Below are 16,235 nucleotides of genomic sequence, written 5' to 3'. Positions count from 1 at the left end.
TCTGCAAAAATAGGCAAATTTCAAGATACATACATATTCAAGATATATATATATGTAATATATATATATAATACAATACATATTTATTTATATATATTAATAATACGTATGTATGCTTCGTATTTAAATAAATTTAAATATTATATTTAAATAAAGTTTAATAATATAATTGATACGATATACTAAGTGGATAATATGTTACAAATCAAAACGAAAGTATTAATCGATTATATCGAACGCTCAAGGTAACGGTGTCCAAACCGATCGTTCGATCACAATTTACGATCGATAAATGTCACTTAAAATGCTACTCCGATGTAGAAAAAAGTAGAACGCGGCAACCGTGCGGCAGAGCTGTCATAAAATATACTAACACCAAAAAATGGAACTAGAATTTATGAGAGTAAAACGAAATTTCGTAACGCGCTACGGGTAAAATATGTACGCGATTTTTCTCATTACTGTTTATGCCGAGGGAAAAAAATGTACTTATCGCGACGGTAAGCAACGCTTGTTATTGCGAGGACATTCATCCGTTGTGAAACATGACAGTAATGGCAAAGAAATGAATACTTTTTTCTCGATTTTCTCCCTTTTTCCAATTATTGAAAATTTTTTGTACATACAGGGTGATCCAAAATTCTCGCATTCGGAATACAGGACATGATACTTTGTGCTAAAAGAAACAACTTTTTTTTTTGCAAAATTGCGTCTAACAAGTAGTTTTTGCAAGAGAGCAGGTTGAAGTTATACGAGTAAACGCAAAAATTATTTATCGAATGTAATTTTACTACAGAAAAAAATTATTTGTTTTAGCATAAAAAACTTTTTCCTTTAACAAAAAATTGCGTCCGATAAATAGGTTTTTGCAAGAGAGTAGGTTGAAGTTAACAAATAAGCGCAAAATTATTTATCGGATGCAATTTTGCTAAAAAAAAGTTGTTTGTTTTAGCATAAAATATATCATGTCCTGTACTCCGAATGCGAGAATTTTGGATCACCCTGTATAGAAAACTTATGATTTTGGCAACTTTATTTTATTGCGTTCAAGAGTTCCCCTTTTTAACATCTGTCACTGTAGATATCGCCAGTATCAAAATGTAATATAACGTTGATGTAATTCTGTAAACGTGAAACCTGTTTCAAGCGAGATTATTATTCTATTCGCCTGAAAATATCTGCTGTTGTCGAGGTCAAGGATTAAAAGCTTGTTGAAACGGCTCATCCAGTACGTAGCTTTTCATTCCACAAAAGCGCTTGTCCTCGATAGCAGGGTAGATCGGATCCGATTTTCAATCTATACGTATTTCATGACATTCGACGAAGTAGATATTATTTAATAAACGATGTGAACAAAAGTGGCAAACGGGGACAGTGAGGATGGAAAATCGAGTCGAATGCAAGGAAGAACGCACTTCATTTCCGAGGATATAACCGGTTGTACGAAGGAGAAAATGGAAAGTAAAGGGGAAAATGGAGAAAAAAGAGAACGACGCCACACGAGCAAGGAACCAGGTCCTTGAGGCAGTTTTACGTCGGGTTGCAACTATGTCGCAAAGCAAATTGGATCCGATGACATGAGGGGGGAATAATGCAAAAACATGTTCTCTAACTCACAGGAGACGGTATCAACAATATTTTTCTCACGAATCTACTTGCTGTGAATATATTTTTAACCTTTTTTTTAAACCTCTTAAACGGATCATAATATTGTCATTTCTTTTCAGTTTTTTGCGAAAACGAAGAAATTAAAAAAAGAGTTAAATTCGCTATTTCAGTTTTCGTTAACACAATTGCACTTTTAGATAGAATTAATGTTACTAAAATTTAGCAGAGATAATCAACATAAATTCAACGAGATAATGTCCCGTGATAATAAATTGTTCACGAGATATTAATCGCGACGTATAATAATGAATTGCCGTGCAACGAAGTTTTCTTAAGATCAAGATTTCTTCGAGACTTGCGACAAACGTTTGCGACGCTCTTGAATTTTAATAGCTTCATCGCATAGACGAATAATGAAACTAAAAAATATTTCTTTAATTAGATAAATTTATAATTTATATCTAATACCAATTTAAAATGAAATAAAATAAATTAAATGAGATTAATAATTATTAAAATTTAAATTCAAATTCAAATTAAATTAAAAGATAATTTACTCAAATTAACTAAAAAGAAAACTTTTATTGATTATGTTTTAAAATATAATTTTCATTTATATAATAAAATTGTCTAATTTTGAATTGCTTTTTACAATATTATTAATTAAAATATCTCGTTTATATTTTTTATATTTTATATAATAATTTAAATATACGTCAATAATTTTACAATATCTCATTATAATAGTAACTCTGAGAATACTAATTTGTTTAACTTTTCGAGTCTGGATAATCTATTGCCGTTACTACAGAGAAATTACGGAGGTCCATCGTTTTTGCACGTTTCCTTCTCATTATTTTTACTTCGCTCAGGGCACTTTCCACTTTTCCGACACGCGAGAATTTTTACTTTGTTCTTTGAGTTTCGTTCGTAGAATTCTCTGGTAGCCTTTCGGCGATTAGAGATCTAGGATTAGTTAGTAATGTCGAAAGAGACCCTTCGGCCGTCTCGAATCACATTAACTACTGAATGAGAACGAATTTAAAGAAGACTAAGGACTCTCTTTTTTAACGAAATCGTTTGTCTGAAATGGCATCTTGCAAATGTCATTTCATTGCAACAAATGCATTACACGATTACAATGTGGTGAACAATACATAACGAATGTAAAAATTGAGTATTGTAGTTTTATGCATATTTATATTAACAATAAAAAACGTTAAATCAACAAGATTAAAATATACAGTTATTTTCAATTTTATTATATAGTAAATTAAAAATGTATTTTTTTTGTAACGGAATAATTATTTCTTTTAATTGGAAAGGAAAGATTAACACTCAAATGTTAATCAAAGAAATTAATCAATGTGTGATAAACTTTCCTGAATATCGGAAATTGGAAATTACTATTATGATCTCTCGGATATACGATTTTCTTGCGGGATAAAGCTATTCTCGCTAATGTATAGACATCATTTTATAAACTAATAATTCAAAAGGTGCAAATAAATAATTTATGCTCAAAGTTACAAGCGTAATTTATTTAGAGTAAAATATTTCTTTATTTGAACTTACAATCAATGAGTTTCATACGTATTTTTCAGAACGTAATGAGTTTTTTTTTCGCGTTTTAGGAACAGTTACGTTAATAGCGTACACAGAGAACAAACGAGAATAGCTTTAGTCTTGAAATTTTCTCGAAAGCTTTGGCCTCGTTCCATGAGATACTCCGCAACGTGACGCCGTTCCTGTTTCCGTCACGGAAATCCGCAGCTTTTTGAACGTCGAGGTAAGTCTCTGAGTCATTACGTAACTAATTTTAACCATCCTCGACACTGCATTTTGTTAACAATTGTATACATTGGTCGTTTATTGTATTATCGGTAAATTATTAATCATTAATTTAACTTGGATATTAATTACGTTTGCAAGTAAACAAGAATATTTAATCTGGAAACAATATACAGTAATAAAAAGAAAAATATAATATAATATCTACATTTATCTAAAATTGTAATAATCCCAGGTAAAACACTAAATCATAATAAAATTACAACATCACTTCAAATCATTTAAAAATTATTAATCACACCAAAAATACATCGCAAAATTATCATAAAAAATGTATCGAATATATCATTATGATTTTTCCTAAAATAGCTTTTATTCGATGTCATCTTGATCTTATTACAATTTTGTATTCTACCTAAGGATAAATGTAATATATTATAATTTTTTCCTGTTAATACGTTTATGATTCGACTTTCAAAGAATTTTTTTAAATCTCATTAAGAACATAAACGCATATTACAACTCTGGTTGAAATGTATGTAATTTTTCTAGATCCAATTACTGTCTAACATGTTCTCGTTAGTAACAATATTGCATAAGAAATGAATAAGATAAATGCACAAGAAATGAACTTGATAGAGTTTTATTCAATGACTGCAGCAGTTCTTCTGATAAAAATATGCAATTTGCTTAAATACCTGCACAGTGTTGTTGTCTAATATTAATAGATTATTATTAGTTAAAATACTACGTACTTCATTTTATTGTCCTGTGTATTTTTTTGTTCAATAAGTAGGTTCAGATTTTGCATAGTAATTTTTGTTGCGTAGTAATTACAGGCAAAGCATCTTGATTGGGATCTTGAGTACTTTTACTAGGGTAACAGAATTAATATAACTGTGCAGTGATTGTTAAAAAAATACATGAAATTTCTATCAGGGGAGTTCATTTTCGATAATACTACGGAACATTCTTTCGCACTTTGATCGAGAATGGAAAAGGCCAAAAGCTATAAATGGCTCAGTCGATCTCATCGATGAAAGGACAAGGCTGTCTCGAGGACAATCCTTCGGGAACGAACACGTGTGTATTACAGAAACGTTTAATACTTAGTGAAAGGAAGCAGGTCAGTTGCCGAGCAAAAATATCATAAATATATAGATATCATAAAAGGTACAACACGAAGTTTCGTGCTTGAATTTAAAAAGCTTATCATATATAGAAGAAAGTGAATTTAAATAAAAATATAAAAATATTATATTAGAAATTTTTAATAAAACGGTCATGTTCATTTGTGGAAAGTATCAGAAATATATTGCGTGACTTTTCACTTAATTTCTTTCGGTATTGGAAAAAGTAGGTATATATGGAAGCACAAGAGAAAGAGGAGTGATATATTTAAACAGTATAAAAAAGTTACTTTATGTTCTAAATAAAATTCTTCTATGTAACATTTACGACATGTAGATTAACATAAATAAACTTTGTTTATAAGATTTTATTTATAAGATTAATATGAATGCACTTATTGTCGACCGGATGTTTTACGTATTATAAATCTATATAATTCTATAAATAATATAGGGAAATGTTTTCAAAAGAAAACCTTTTTAACTTTATTACATTTGCAATTGTTATTAAAAATGCATAGAATAAGTCACTTTTGCGTTGTCATTCACCGCGATGCTTACATGAATTGGAAAATCTGAACAAAGAATAGGGCTGGTCTCATTTTTGAAAGAGCAGCTTTATTCGCCATTCAATGAAGGTAATCCTTCGCATAGGTCAAGGTGAAAAAAAAGTTGGTAGCCCGAGGAAGGCGAATTAGGAGAAATTAAAAAACCTTGAGCCGGATTACGAATTTCTAACGAGAAGATTGGCGCTCATCATCCGCTCTGTTAGTCCCGTTCTGGCTGATTTGTCGAGACGATTTATATCCTAATCTTTTTCTTGGTTGCACCATTTTTCTGCCCCTCCCCCTCTTTCACCCCTCTTACGCTGTAGAGATCTTTGTCCGTATTCCGTCGTCGCGTTCTCCCATTATTAAGGGCAATTCGACCAACGCTCACCGAAATCCGCGCTCATAATTTGCGGTTGGGCCCATTTGCAACTCCAACGAGGCAAGAGAGCCTCGGGCTTCTTTCTGCGCGACAATTAAGGCATAGTTACCGCGCGCGGAGCAAGAACTAACGCCCTTTGAAAACAGTTTAAAAGTTGCTACCTTGAGCTTTCGTAACTCGAATTAACGTTTCGTTCGTCCTCGCATTGCTCGCCGCCCGTCTCGCACGATGCCCATACCGTGATCTCATTGTGCGCTTCCGCGCGCTCGCGGAATCGAGTTTGCCGATATTTGAGTATGTTTGCGCGCAAACTTTCTCGGAATATCAATTTTTGCTCATTTCTGAGGAAGTGAAAAGAATGGAAGCTCTCCCATTAAATTATGCAAATATGCGCGGATTGCAGCCTCGTCGGGCTGCCTTTGGTTTGTACTAGAAGGGTCAAGGAAAATATAGATCGTAAGTGCTCCAATTGCAAATATTTGCTTTCGCGAAGATATCGGGATGATTCTGGTTCGATTGGCGACGAGAAATGCAAATAATCTAATTTATTTTTACGACCATCAATACCAATATCGTATTTCTTATCGAACTTTCTCGCTTTAATACATATGGCGATAAAATAAAGTAAAAGATTTCAAAAGTGCAAAGCTTATACACCTGTCCTGTATACTGATTTATATTCTGCAGAAATAGTGCTATTTGTATAAAATCTGAATTCGCAAGTAGAAACGAAACATACGAGACAGATCGGAATAGAACGCGGTTAAGTCATCCAATAACAATGTCACGGAAATAAGGCAGTTTATGCGCATAGGAGCTGCCATAATCTTTCAGTGATATTCGTGTTTACGATCTTATTGCTCAGAACGTGGCCGTTTTTTCATATTGAAATTGCAACATTGCCAAAAATCATGCAACCAAAGTAAACTTATATCTAATCTTAACAATGTAGTTTTCTAGTGGTTCACTATGGTACTTTAAAAAGTACCGTAGAGCCGTATACTTGTATCTTGGCTCTGTCCAATCTTGACTATGTCCAATCTTGCTCTGTCCAATTTTGCTTCTGTCCAATCTTGATATAACCGGAAAATACCTCCTATTAGTGTGCAACTCGAAATGTCATTCTCACTTCAAAACTTTTGCCTCAAATGTAGTGGTACTACGCGGTACAGGGTTAAGAGTACAGCAATTTTCATGCGCTACGTTAGATTCTCATTCGTGAGGCGAAAAGAATCGACAAATTTCAGCTCTTCTGTTTCCGTCTTTCTCGACATTGTAAAACTAGCGGCGCGCGAGTCGTTCGCGAAGAACGGGGATGAGGGAAAAATATGCAAAGCAATTTCCATCCATCAAGCGTACCTATCGCCGATCTTCTGGCGAGCGAGCACGCCCTCGCATTCCCTCGACGTGTTCTCGGATTCTGCCCTAAATAAATCTCCTTTATCTCCGAGAAAGAGTATGAAGCCACACTTGTTTTCTGCGGCACTCCGCAAAAACACGCGTCTGTATTTTCATGTTTAAATTACTTAATGCAAAACTTTACGGTATCCGATATTGATTAAAAAAGATTCAGATAAGCTGTGTAAATGAATCATTAACCAATCAAATTATCAATAAGAACAGCATGTCGAAATTAGTGCTATAAGCTCTCGATCTCTAAAACTTATAGATTGAATTTTGAAGATTGAAATCAAGACTGATTCAATTTTCACTTTTTAGAGTGAGATTCCTCTCAAAGAATTTAGAGAGAACGTATTATACAATATTCATAAACAAATGGATAATACAATTCAACATGTGGATGTTTCATGTGTGAATAAATTAAATATATACGCGGTAGATATATAACAGTGAGAAAAAATATGTATCTTTATTTATTCGAGTGTGTGTGTATTTCTAGTTTTAAATTCCATGATCCTGAAAAATTATTACATAGGAGTCTGCTTTTGGAATTGAAACAAATGTTTCATAGCTGTTTATTGCAACATAGGTCTTCTTGTTTGATGGTGGTAAGCAAGTCGTAATGTTATGTGAATTCAGGTTTGCTTGGATTTCAAGGATAATATATTCACGTAACGACGCTGAGTTAATGCGAATTCGAGTGCGACCGCACAAATGCAAGCGTCGAAAATGGATATTACCAATCCAGAAGCTTATTTAGGATGCATAACAAACTGGTGCGATCAGAACACGATTACATTATCGCGCTACTGTGATTAAAATCATTTATTTGTTTAGTGATCTTCGTAAAATTATTTGTCCGTAATTTTCCTGAAATATCGTTGTCCTCTCTGGAAACTTGGACATTAATTAAAATTTATTTTTAATCATACATGATACAAGAGTGTATAATGTTGCCTGGATAATGCATTTTCTATTTTTGTTATAATTAATTTATGTGCAGTTTCTCGAGCAGGATTTATATATATATGCGTGCGTCGTGCGTGTGTATGTATAAAGTGCAGGAACTGTTGTACGTTATTTATGTGGTGAGAAAAGGGTGAAACTCAGTGTGCAAATGCGTACAATGGAAACGAGGTTCCCGATTGTCTTTCTCGAAGAGGACGGAGATATATCAGTCTAACAAAACCACTTAAAGTTTTCTCATTTTAACGGAATTAACGCATCGCGACAAAGTAGTCGCTTAGCGTTAACTATTTTGTCTGTTATTCCGCTTATAAAACTTTCTTCTATTTTAATTTTATTTGATCAATCACCTTGAGAACTAAAATGATATTTAACATATATATTTTGTAATGACATTAGATTTATAATTTGAAAACGTTTTCCGCTTATAAAACTTTCTTTGGTTCTAATTTTTTTCGTCAATTATCTGATGAACTAAAATAATGTTGTTATATTTTTTAAAAATATCATTTTATTATATTTTAAAACATTTTTCACTAATAAAACTTTCTATGGTTTTAGCTTTTTTTTATCAATCACCTCAAGAATTTAATAATGTATTTCTACATTAAAAAAAAATTATATTAAAATATTATAACTAAAATATTATATCACATTTCATTTTCAAACGATTGACTTTAAAATAATTGTGAGAAGTAATTGTACTTTAATAAGATTACATTCGTCAATACATTTCTTTTTTATGTCGAATTTTTCACGAGTACTGGACTTTATAAAATTTGTTAAGAATTCATGTCGCGGTGCGTGATAACAAATTCTCCAGTATGTCGCAATAGTTTGACGAGCAGAATAAATTTCGTTGGAACGACGGTCACCCTCGCGTATCTGGAATTGACGAATATTCATAAATTCATACGTTTGCAATGCATGCGCAGCGTGCATCTCATGTGTGCAACGACATTGACGAAGATGAATATAGATGCTCTTATGGTCGGAATGAATGGCGAGGACATGCCAGTCGATTAAAAATTCCGCTGTAACGTTCAACGCAAATTCAAATGTAACTCACATTGGACTACTTATAGATCGACAGCTAATAATTTTAATTCCTCTAATAGTTGCGCATATTTGACATTTTTAATTTATATTTCTATAATAATATTTATTCGTTATGAATAAAATTAACTAAATTTATATACATTAGGAGAAAATATTTATTATAATTGTTATTATAGTAGGGATAATTAAGATGAAAATATAATTTTCAATATTTGCTGAATGCATTGTTTCGAGATAATTTATGTAATTAAATAACTGTTTTTGATAGCGCTGTATTATTTGGAACGTACAGTTATAAACTTAACAACTAACAATATTAGTTCATATGGAAACAAAATGATGATAATATTAGCTTGTTAATAATTAATTGCATAGCTAGATAGTTGAATTTCTGAAATTATCAATTGAAATAATTTATACCTTATTTTATCTCCAATTTTCTTTTTATTTTTTAAAAACGTTTGATGTGATGGCAAGCAAGAGAATTCGCTATTGACCAATTTCTCTAGACTCGAATGTGCTTCTACTAGCTCGGTTTCAAATAGTTTCATTCTAGAAAGGTAAGTGGGGTTAACGGGCGAGAAAACGTGCAGGTGAAAGAGAACGTAAAGGAGAGGTCGGCTCGCGAGTTAAACAAAATGGTGAAACGAGCCGAGACACTCTTGAGAGCTTGCGTAATTAGTAAGAATACTCCTGCATCCGTTGCTACAGCTTGACGGAATTCTCATTTCACGATTCTAATTTCCTCTTTATTCTGCTTGAACTCGGGATCGGTTTACGTGTCGGAAAAATTAAGGAGAAAGAATTCAGAAAAGACGGTGGAATTATCTGATGTTTTTGTCGTTTAGCACTCATTAGAAAAGTCAGAAACAGCTTTAAGAGCCTGCTTAATTTTCCTTTGCAATTATGCCTATAATAAGATCTTCCTTCCTAGATTCGGCCGATGAGTCCGATTAGTTCCGCGGCAACACACAGCAATCTACGTCCAAAGCAAATAGAAAAAAAAAATAATACGATAATATTCTGCTAACGAGCAAGCGGAAAATCTCTTCGGCGTTGTTTGCAATCAATATTAATGATATTATCAAAGAACGAAACGCGCAAAGTACGAAATATAATTAGGCGATCTCGTTCACGCGTGACACTCGTCGCGTTTTGTGCATCGAGTCTTTTTATGATCCGACTTCTTCCTTCGTAACTTGCCCTTCACCTCGTTCCTTTCTCCATGACGACAAATTTAAAAGTCTCTTCGGTACGAAAGGCAGTCCCGTATTTGCTAGGGGGATTTTCTGTGAGTCCGAGCACTGAGCAGAAGAGGATGAATTGGACGAGGGATGGAAAGAAGATGAGGGTGAATGCCTATAAACTAGCAGACCATGTAGACTTTCTCGCTATTTCTCGTTTTCGTGATCTTTAACCTTCGAAGGTAACTGAGTTATTCCGTCACGGTGTGCTAAATGTAAATGATACACGCTACCAAACTAATATAACGTAAATTCGGAAAGGGAAGTGGAATGAGATATACTTCATTTTTTCGGACACATGCCATTTTCGTAAGACTATTTATTATGCAGTAATAAACTTTGAGGCATGGAGGATTAAATTTATATAGATTGAGTATCGATAAACATTGCATATTGAAATAGTGGGAGTTCTTTGACAATTTGTAACCGCTCCACATTTGCTTCTAGGAGATTCCATTAATTTATTAAATAATTATTACTGTTGCGAAATTAAAAATAATTATTTGGAAGTTAATAAACTTAAAATATAAAATATAATTATTTTTTAATACGATACATTTTTAGATGTGTTTTTTATAATCTCATTACGAGAAATATAAGTAATGAAGGACGTCATATTGAAAATTAATTAAAAAATTTAATTTAAAATATATTAATATTTTCAATTAAATTTTTTAATCAATTTCAATTTTAAGCGAGTTTAAAAGCAAAGAATTTATTGTTATTCTTTCTTTTTTTTTTAAAGAATTGGAAAGAAATAAGAAAACAATTTTCGCAATTACAAATGTGAATATGTAAATCCAAAAGAATCGTCATGTATTCAAAGTAAATTGTACGCCGTTTTTTCCCATCACATCAAAGCATTTATTTGCAAAATGAGTTATGTAAGTAAATGTTTTTTTATATTGTTTTGCAGAGCAGATTGTTATCTGTTTCGAAATGCGCATCAGTCAAGAGTCTCTTTGCAAGAGATCCCTTTTCCAATACTCTCCTATTTCTTTTCTTTAATAGTATCCAGAAGAGCGATAATTAAGAAAATACTTTCTCATTGGTACGTAACTCCTTATCTCGAGAAATTGTTTTACGGATTCAAAGAGCTTGCTTTATTCCTTATTTCTTACGGAACTCTTTAATTCTTTCTTGTAATACCACGTTATCTATTTCCTACATTTTATTGCAGATATATTGAATTTCTTTCACAATGATTTTTATTTCTTTTACACGGACTAAGAAATTATGTAAAGAAATACATCTGTTGTAAAAAAATCTATCTGTCATTGTGAAATGTTCGAATCTGATATGCGCACACTTAATAATATATACATAAGTATACATGACGTTCTCTTATGCAGGACCTTCATTATTTTTGTTTACCAATCTATTAGATAAACTATTTTTTAAGTAATTTTTTAAATATCTTTAAAAAGGGCGTTATTTTTTACTTTTATTCTAAGTAATATAACTTTTTTTAGGGCGAAAAAATGTGAAAAGTGAAAATTTTTATCATTGTATTTAATGGAGCAATTTTTTACTTTTCACGTTTTCGCCTTAGGGAACATGTTACATAATCGGTATCCTGGTGCTGAAATGGCTTGGCATGATGTCGTATGTACTGAAAGATTATAGTAGCGTTAGAAACCAAACAACTATATCTAATCCAACCATTATCCAACAACTGTCCAATCCTGATTTCAGATTTTGAGATATGATTTTTCTAAATTAATATACACATTTCGGAAAAAATTAAATACGACAAAAGCAAACACATACAATTGTTATTACAGAAATAGAGAATTGATTTTTAAAATTTAATTTGATATCCTCTCCTTGTTAATGCGCTTTCGTGCTCTGCACAATTTACACACTAATTATAAGAACAGAGTCGCTGTTTGCGGCGACTGTTCTTATGATTAATTTTAGTGATTTCGTGGAAAAAAAGAAGAGAAAAGAGAAAGAGAATTTGAACTAATATAATTTCAAATATATTTTATCTGAACTAAATTAATTTGAAATATATTTGTTCTTAATCATCGTGTTCTTGAGTTTTCTAAATTATTAGTATAACTGAATGCATTTTCTTTCAGATTTTCACTATTTTGCAATAGTACAACATTTCAGGATTGTTATTAAAATCGTGATTTTTTTCGTGATTTTTTTCGTGGATTTTCAGATGTAATAGATTAATCAAGATAAATTTATCCTGAGAAAATGAGGCATTATTTATTTCAGTCATGCACGAAGGCGTGAGAATTAAAATAACGTTGCGGATTTTATTCGTATTGTGTGTGTGTACTGTCGGAAAGCCACAAATCAAACAACTACACTTCAGTTTGTTGAAGGGTGGCACTCCTTTTATTTCCATGTCACCTCAACTGCAAGACGGAGACGTTTCGAAGCGGAGTTTAAAGTTTGCCCCTCAGCTTTCTCCCTTGATTTTGTGGAGGCGTGCACCGAGTTTGTTATAAAAATCGAATTAGTTGTTAAGTTACTGTCTACACATCTCCGAAAGTTGATCTTAATTGACGAGTTCTTCAAAGACAAATTTTCATCTTCTTTGCTTAATTTTGTATTCTAATTATCAAATACGTTTGAATACATTTATTTGTATACATACACACACACACACATACTTCGCAAGAATTAAAATCAATCATTAGAAGTATCTTGCGTTTCTCAAATTAACTTCTCCGTATTTTCTCGATGAATCGGTTAGTTTCGCGTGGCTGTAACGTGCTTCGGCGACAGTTTGTAACAAGTCATAGAGGATCGTAGCAGGCTTTCTTTGGCCCATCCATTCTTTCTGTTGGCCAGTTTCCAACAAAATTCATTTTTACCGCATCGTAGACGTGAGTACGTGTCGAGTTAGCGCATTGGTGATGTCTGAGGACGGTCGCAAACTCATAACTGAGCTAAGTTTGTGGTGTGAAGTCTCGCCACGGCGTGACTCGATTTTTCTCACGTCCTCGAAAATTGTTCTTCGGAAAATTTGTACCCTTTGGCCATCGGTGGACGCTGACTGAGCAAACGAGACACGAGAATAACGTATAATGTTAAATGACAGAGGACAACAAATAAATAAATAAAGGAATCTAGCGAACAAAACAAACTCATAATCTTATTTCTTTAGAAATAACGACTAAGTGAATAGTGTATGAAAATGAAATCATAAATATTGTCCTATTTATTAAATAATAAGTGATCTCTTTTTTTGACTTTTGCTTTTACATCACGTTGATGAGTTTATCTCTCAATTGTTGATTTTATTATGTTAAAACATAATTAAATACATTATAATTAAGCTAATTATACAAATGTCAAATAAATTTAACCAGAACCATTTTTTTAACTTGGAACATCAAAGACGTAATAAAAGTTTCGTACAATATATTCATCTGATAATAATAAGTTTAAGCGGAGAGATAGAGAGATGCATAATTATTTAAATTATTTTTCATGTATTAATATGAAAATCCTAAATATCTTTAACAAATTAGTATTGTTGGATTGATTTTTGGAAAATAATTTAATGAATTATGCTTTATCTGCCATCAAGCTGTTATTAATTCGTTACTATCAAATACAATACATCAAATTTATATGATAATATTATGTGTAGAATTATGTTAAAATAAAAGATAAGTGCTTATTTATTTTGTTTTAAATAATGCGTGTATAAAATTCTTCTATTATTTATATACATAGTAAATTAAAATTTACTGTAAATTATGTATAACATAAATAATTATTCATATGTATAACATAATGTGAAGGTTTACATTTACTTATTTGAATCTTAGGAAATATTAAAAAGGTAACAATAAGAATAATTAAATATTTAAAAAAATAGTAGTTTTATTTTTATAAATTTCTATAAGGTCAAAATATTAGATGATTTAAGTTTATTTTTTGTTTTTATATTTCTGCAATTTTCATCTCCACTTTCTTGTAATTATCGATCTCCTACATTGGTCAAATTCTAGACTGTGGCTTAAGTCAAGTTGAGGTTTCACGGATAAATTGTTTGCCACAACTCTAGAGTATCCTAATGCCTTGTATTCCACGGTAAGGGTGATGAGACGGCGGTTCTGCTTGCATGTAAGTTGAATTTCGGATATTAATTCAACTTTGCATAATATAACATTCTGTTCCTAACTATTTTAGATATTCGAAATAATTGCAAACATATAATAAAATATATACCTATTAAAAAGAAGTACACATGTTAATTACATTTTGTAATTACCAATATTATGAAAATTAATACAAATTTGTACTTTTCGTTTAATAACAACTATCAGCGTTAAAGAGCTAACAGTTAGTATAATATCAAGTTACTTATAAATTAAACATATATAACCGGATATACTGTTATTATTAACTATAGTACTACATTATGCATAACACTGTTAATTTATTATTTGGTATTCGAACTTGCTACAAATGATTTTATGTTTTACCATTTCTGTGCTTTTGTAGATACAGACGCGTTCATTTATTCTTCTTTTTTGAATAAACACTTATTTCGTATTCGTTGCACGTGAGGCGCGTCACATTCTCTTCTCTAGAAGGAACTTGGTTTGGAAGATCTTCCGTTTACAACTTTCCAACTGCCGCGCGAAGCAACAACAAAGGGGGAAAAGATATTCTTTCCAACCGTATGGAAGTCGCTCTTTTATTCTTCTCGTCTCGTCGTTCGCCCGTTTAGAATGTATCGAATATCGCAGCAAATATCAAGGATTCACATACATTAAAATTGAAAATTCCAATGGAAATATTTATGTACATTTCCAATTTTCATTTAGCAAGGGGATGCAGAATATCAGAAAAATTAAAGAAAACAAACTTGCAAATATTAAAAATTTTTGTTATATATATATCACTGTAATTTTTATAAATTAAATAAAAAGTTTATGAGTTTTAATTGATAGTGTCGATCATAAACATAATATGTGTAGAGTTTAATGTTATAAATATTAAATTAATTTAAGGAAAATAATACATACTCTATATGATATATAAATATCAAAACGCGAAAATTGAAAGTAAATGACTTTTTGTCGCCTTTTTATTTTCGTCGTTCGTTTCGTCGTTCGCTCGCTTAAAACATATTGAATGTCATAGCAAACATCAAAGATTTATATACATTAAAATTGAAAATTCGAACGAAAATATTTATATTTTCAATGATATAATTTCCAATTTTCATTTAGTGAGTGGAAAATGCAAAATATCAGAAAAATTAAAAAAGCAAACTTGCAAATATTAAAAATATTTGCCATATACATTACAACAACTTATACAAATTAAATCTACAGTTTATGGATTTTAATATATAGTGTCTAAAATAATATGTGTAAAAATAATATGTATTATGTAATATAATAATATGTGTAAAAATAATATGTTTAATGTAATAATTTTAAATTAATTTCAAATAAAAAATAATATGTGTATAAATATTCAGAAAATTGGAAATAAATAATTTTTTTGTTATATAATATATTGTTTATTTCATATAAATAAATAATAAGAGAAAGAACATATTTTAATCAAAACAGAAAACAGTTAAAAAAATAAAATTAGAATATCAAAATTACCTTCGTTTTGATGATCAATGTACACCGGAAAAAGTATTGCAGTCGCGTATCGGCGGATGGAAAGTGAATCGGAAGCGGAAATTTATCGTATACGCCACGTACACGCAGAAACTTTGTTCATATCCGCGACTTTTTGCGCGTGACGTTCTGTGAGGTTGCGTGACAAAATTGGACGGCGATGAATTCCCCGGTGATACGTCTCCTGATATTCCGGCATGGTTGCTTCTACACGAACGGAGTGCGGAGCAAGCTGAGCAATTGGCATGCCACTCGTATCTCTCTGATATCGGCGAAGATGTCGGCGAAACATCTTCTGGGATCTGCGAGATAAATAAACGCCACTGGCAAGCGATTTGAATCACACGTTGCACTTTGCTGCTTAATTTAGCGAACAACATGCATACACATAAGTTCTTTGTGTATTTCTTTATATATTTAGATAAATGACATTGCTTCTATAATCTTAAATATTCAAAATAAAATTGAACAAAAATAAATTATTATTTTTG

The 16,235-nt window shown here is 31.5% G+C and overlaps 1 protein-coding gene across 3 annotated transcripts in view; it reads left to right on the top strand.

The window, feature by feature from the left end:
- LOC108749178 (limbic system-associated membrane protein-like) overlaps window positions 1-16,235 on the top strand; it is a 292,256-nt gene that overhangs the window by 124,956 nt on the left and 151,065 nt on the right. The window contains exon 3 of one of the 3 annotated variants that reach the window (XM_018487718.1): window positions 3,243-3,397. The exons of the other annotated variants lie outside the window; for them this stretch is intronic. The gene's annotated coding sequence lies outside the window, so the exon portion shown is untranslated. The remainder of the gene's footprint in view (window positions 1-3,242; window positions 3,398-16,235) is intronic. 3 annotated transcript variants of the gene reach the window in all.

Source organism: Trachymyrmex septentrionalis, unplaced genomic scaffold, assembly GCF_001594115.1.
Source record: "Trachymyrmex septentrionalis isolate Tsep2-gDNA-1 unplaced genomic scaffold, Tsep1.0 scaffold27, whole genome shotgun sequence".
NCBI lineage: Eukaryota > Metazoa > Arthropoda > Insecta > Hymenoptera > Formicidae > Trachymyrmex > Trachymyrmex septentrionalis.
This window is presented reverse-complemented; position numbering and strand designations above follow the sequence as displayed.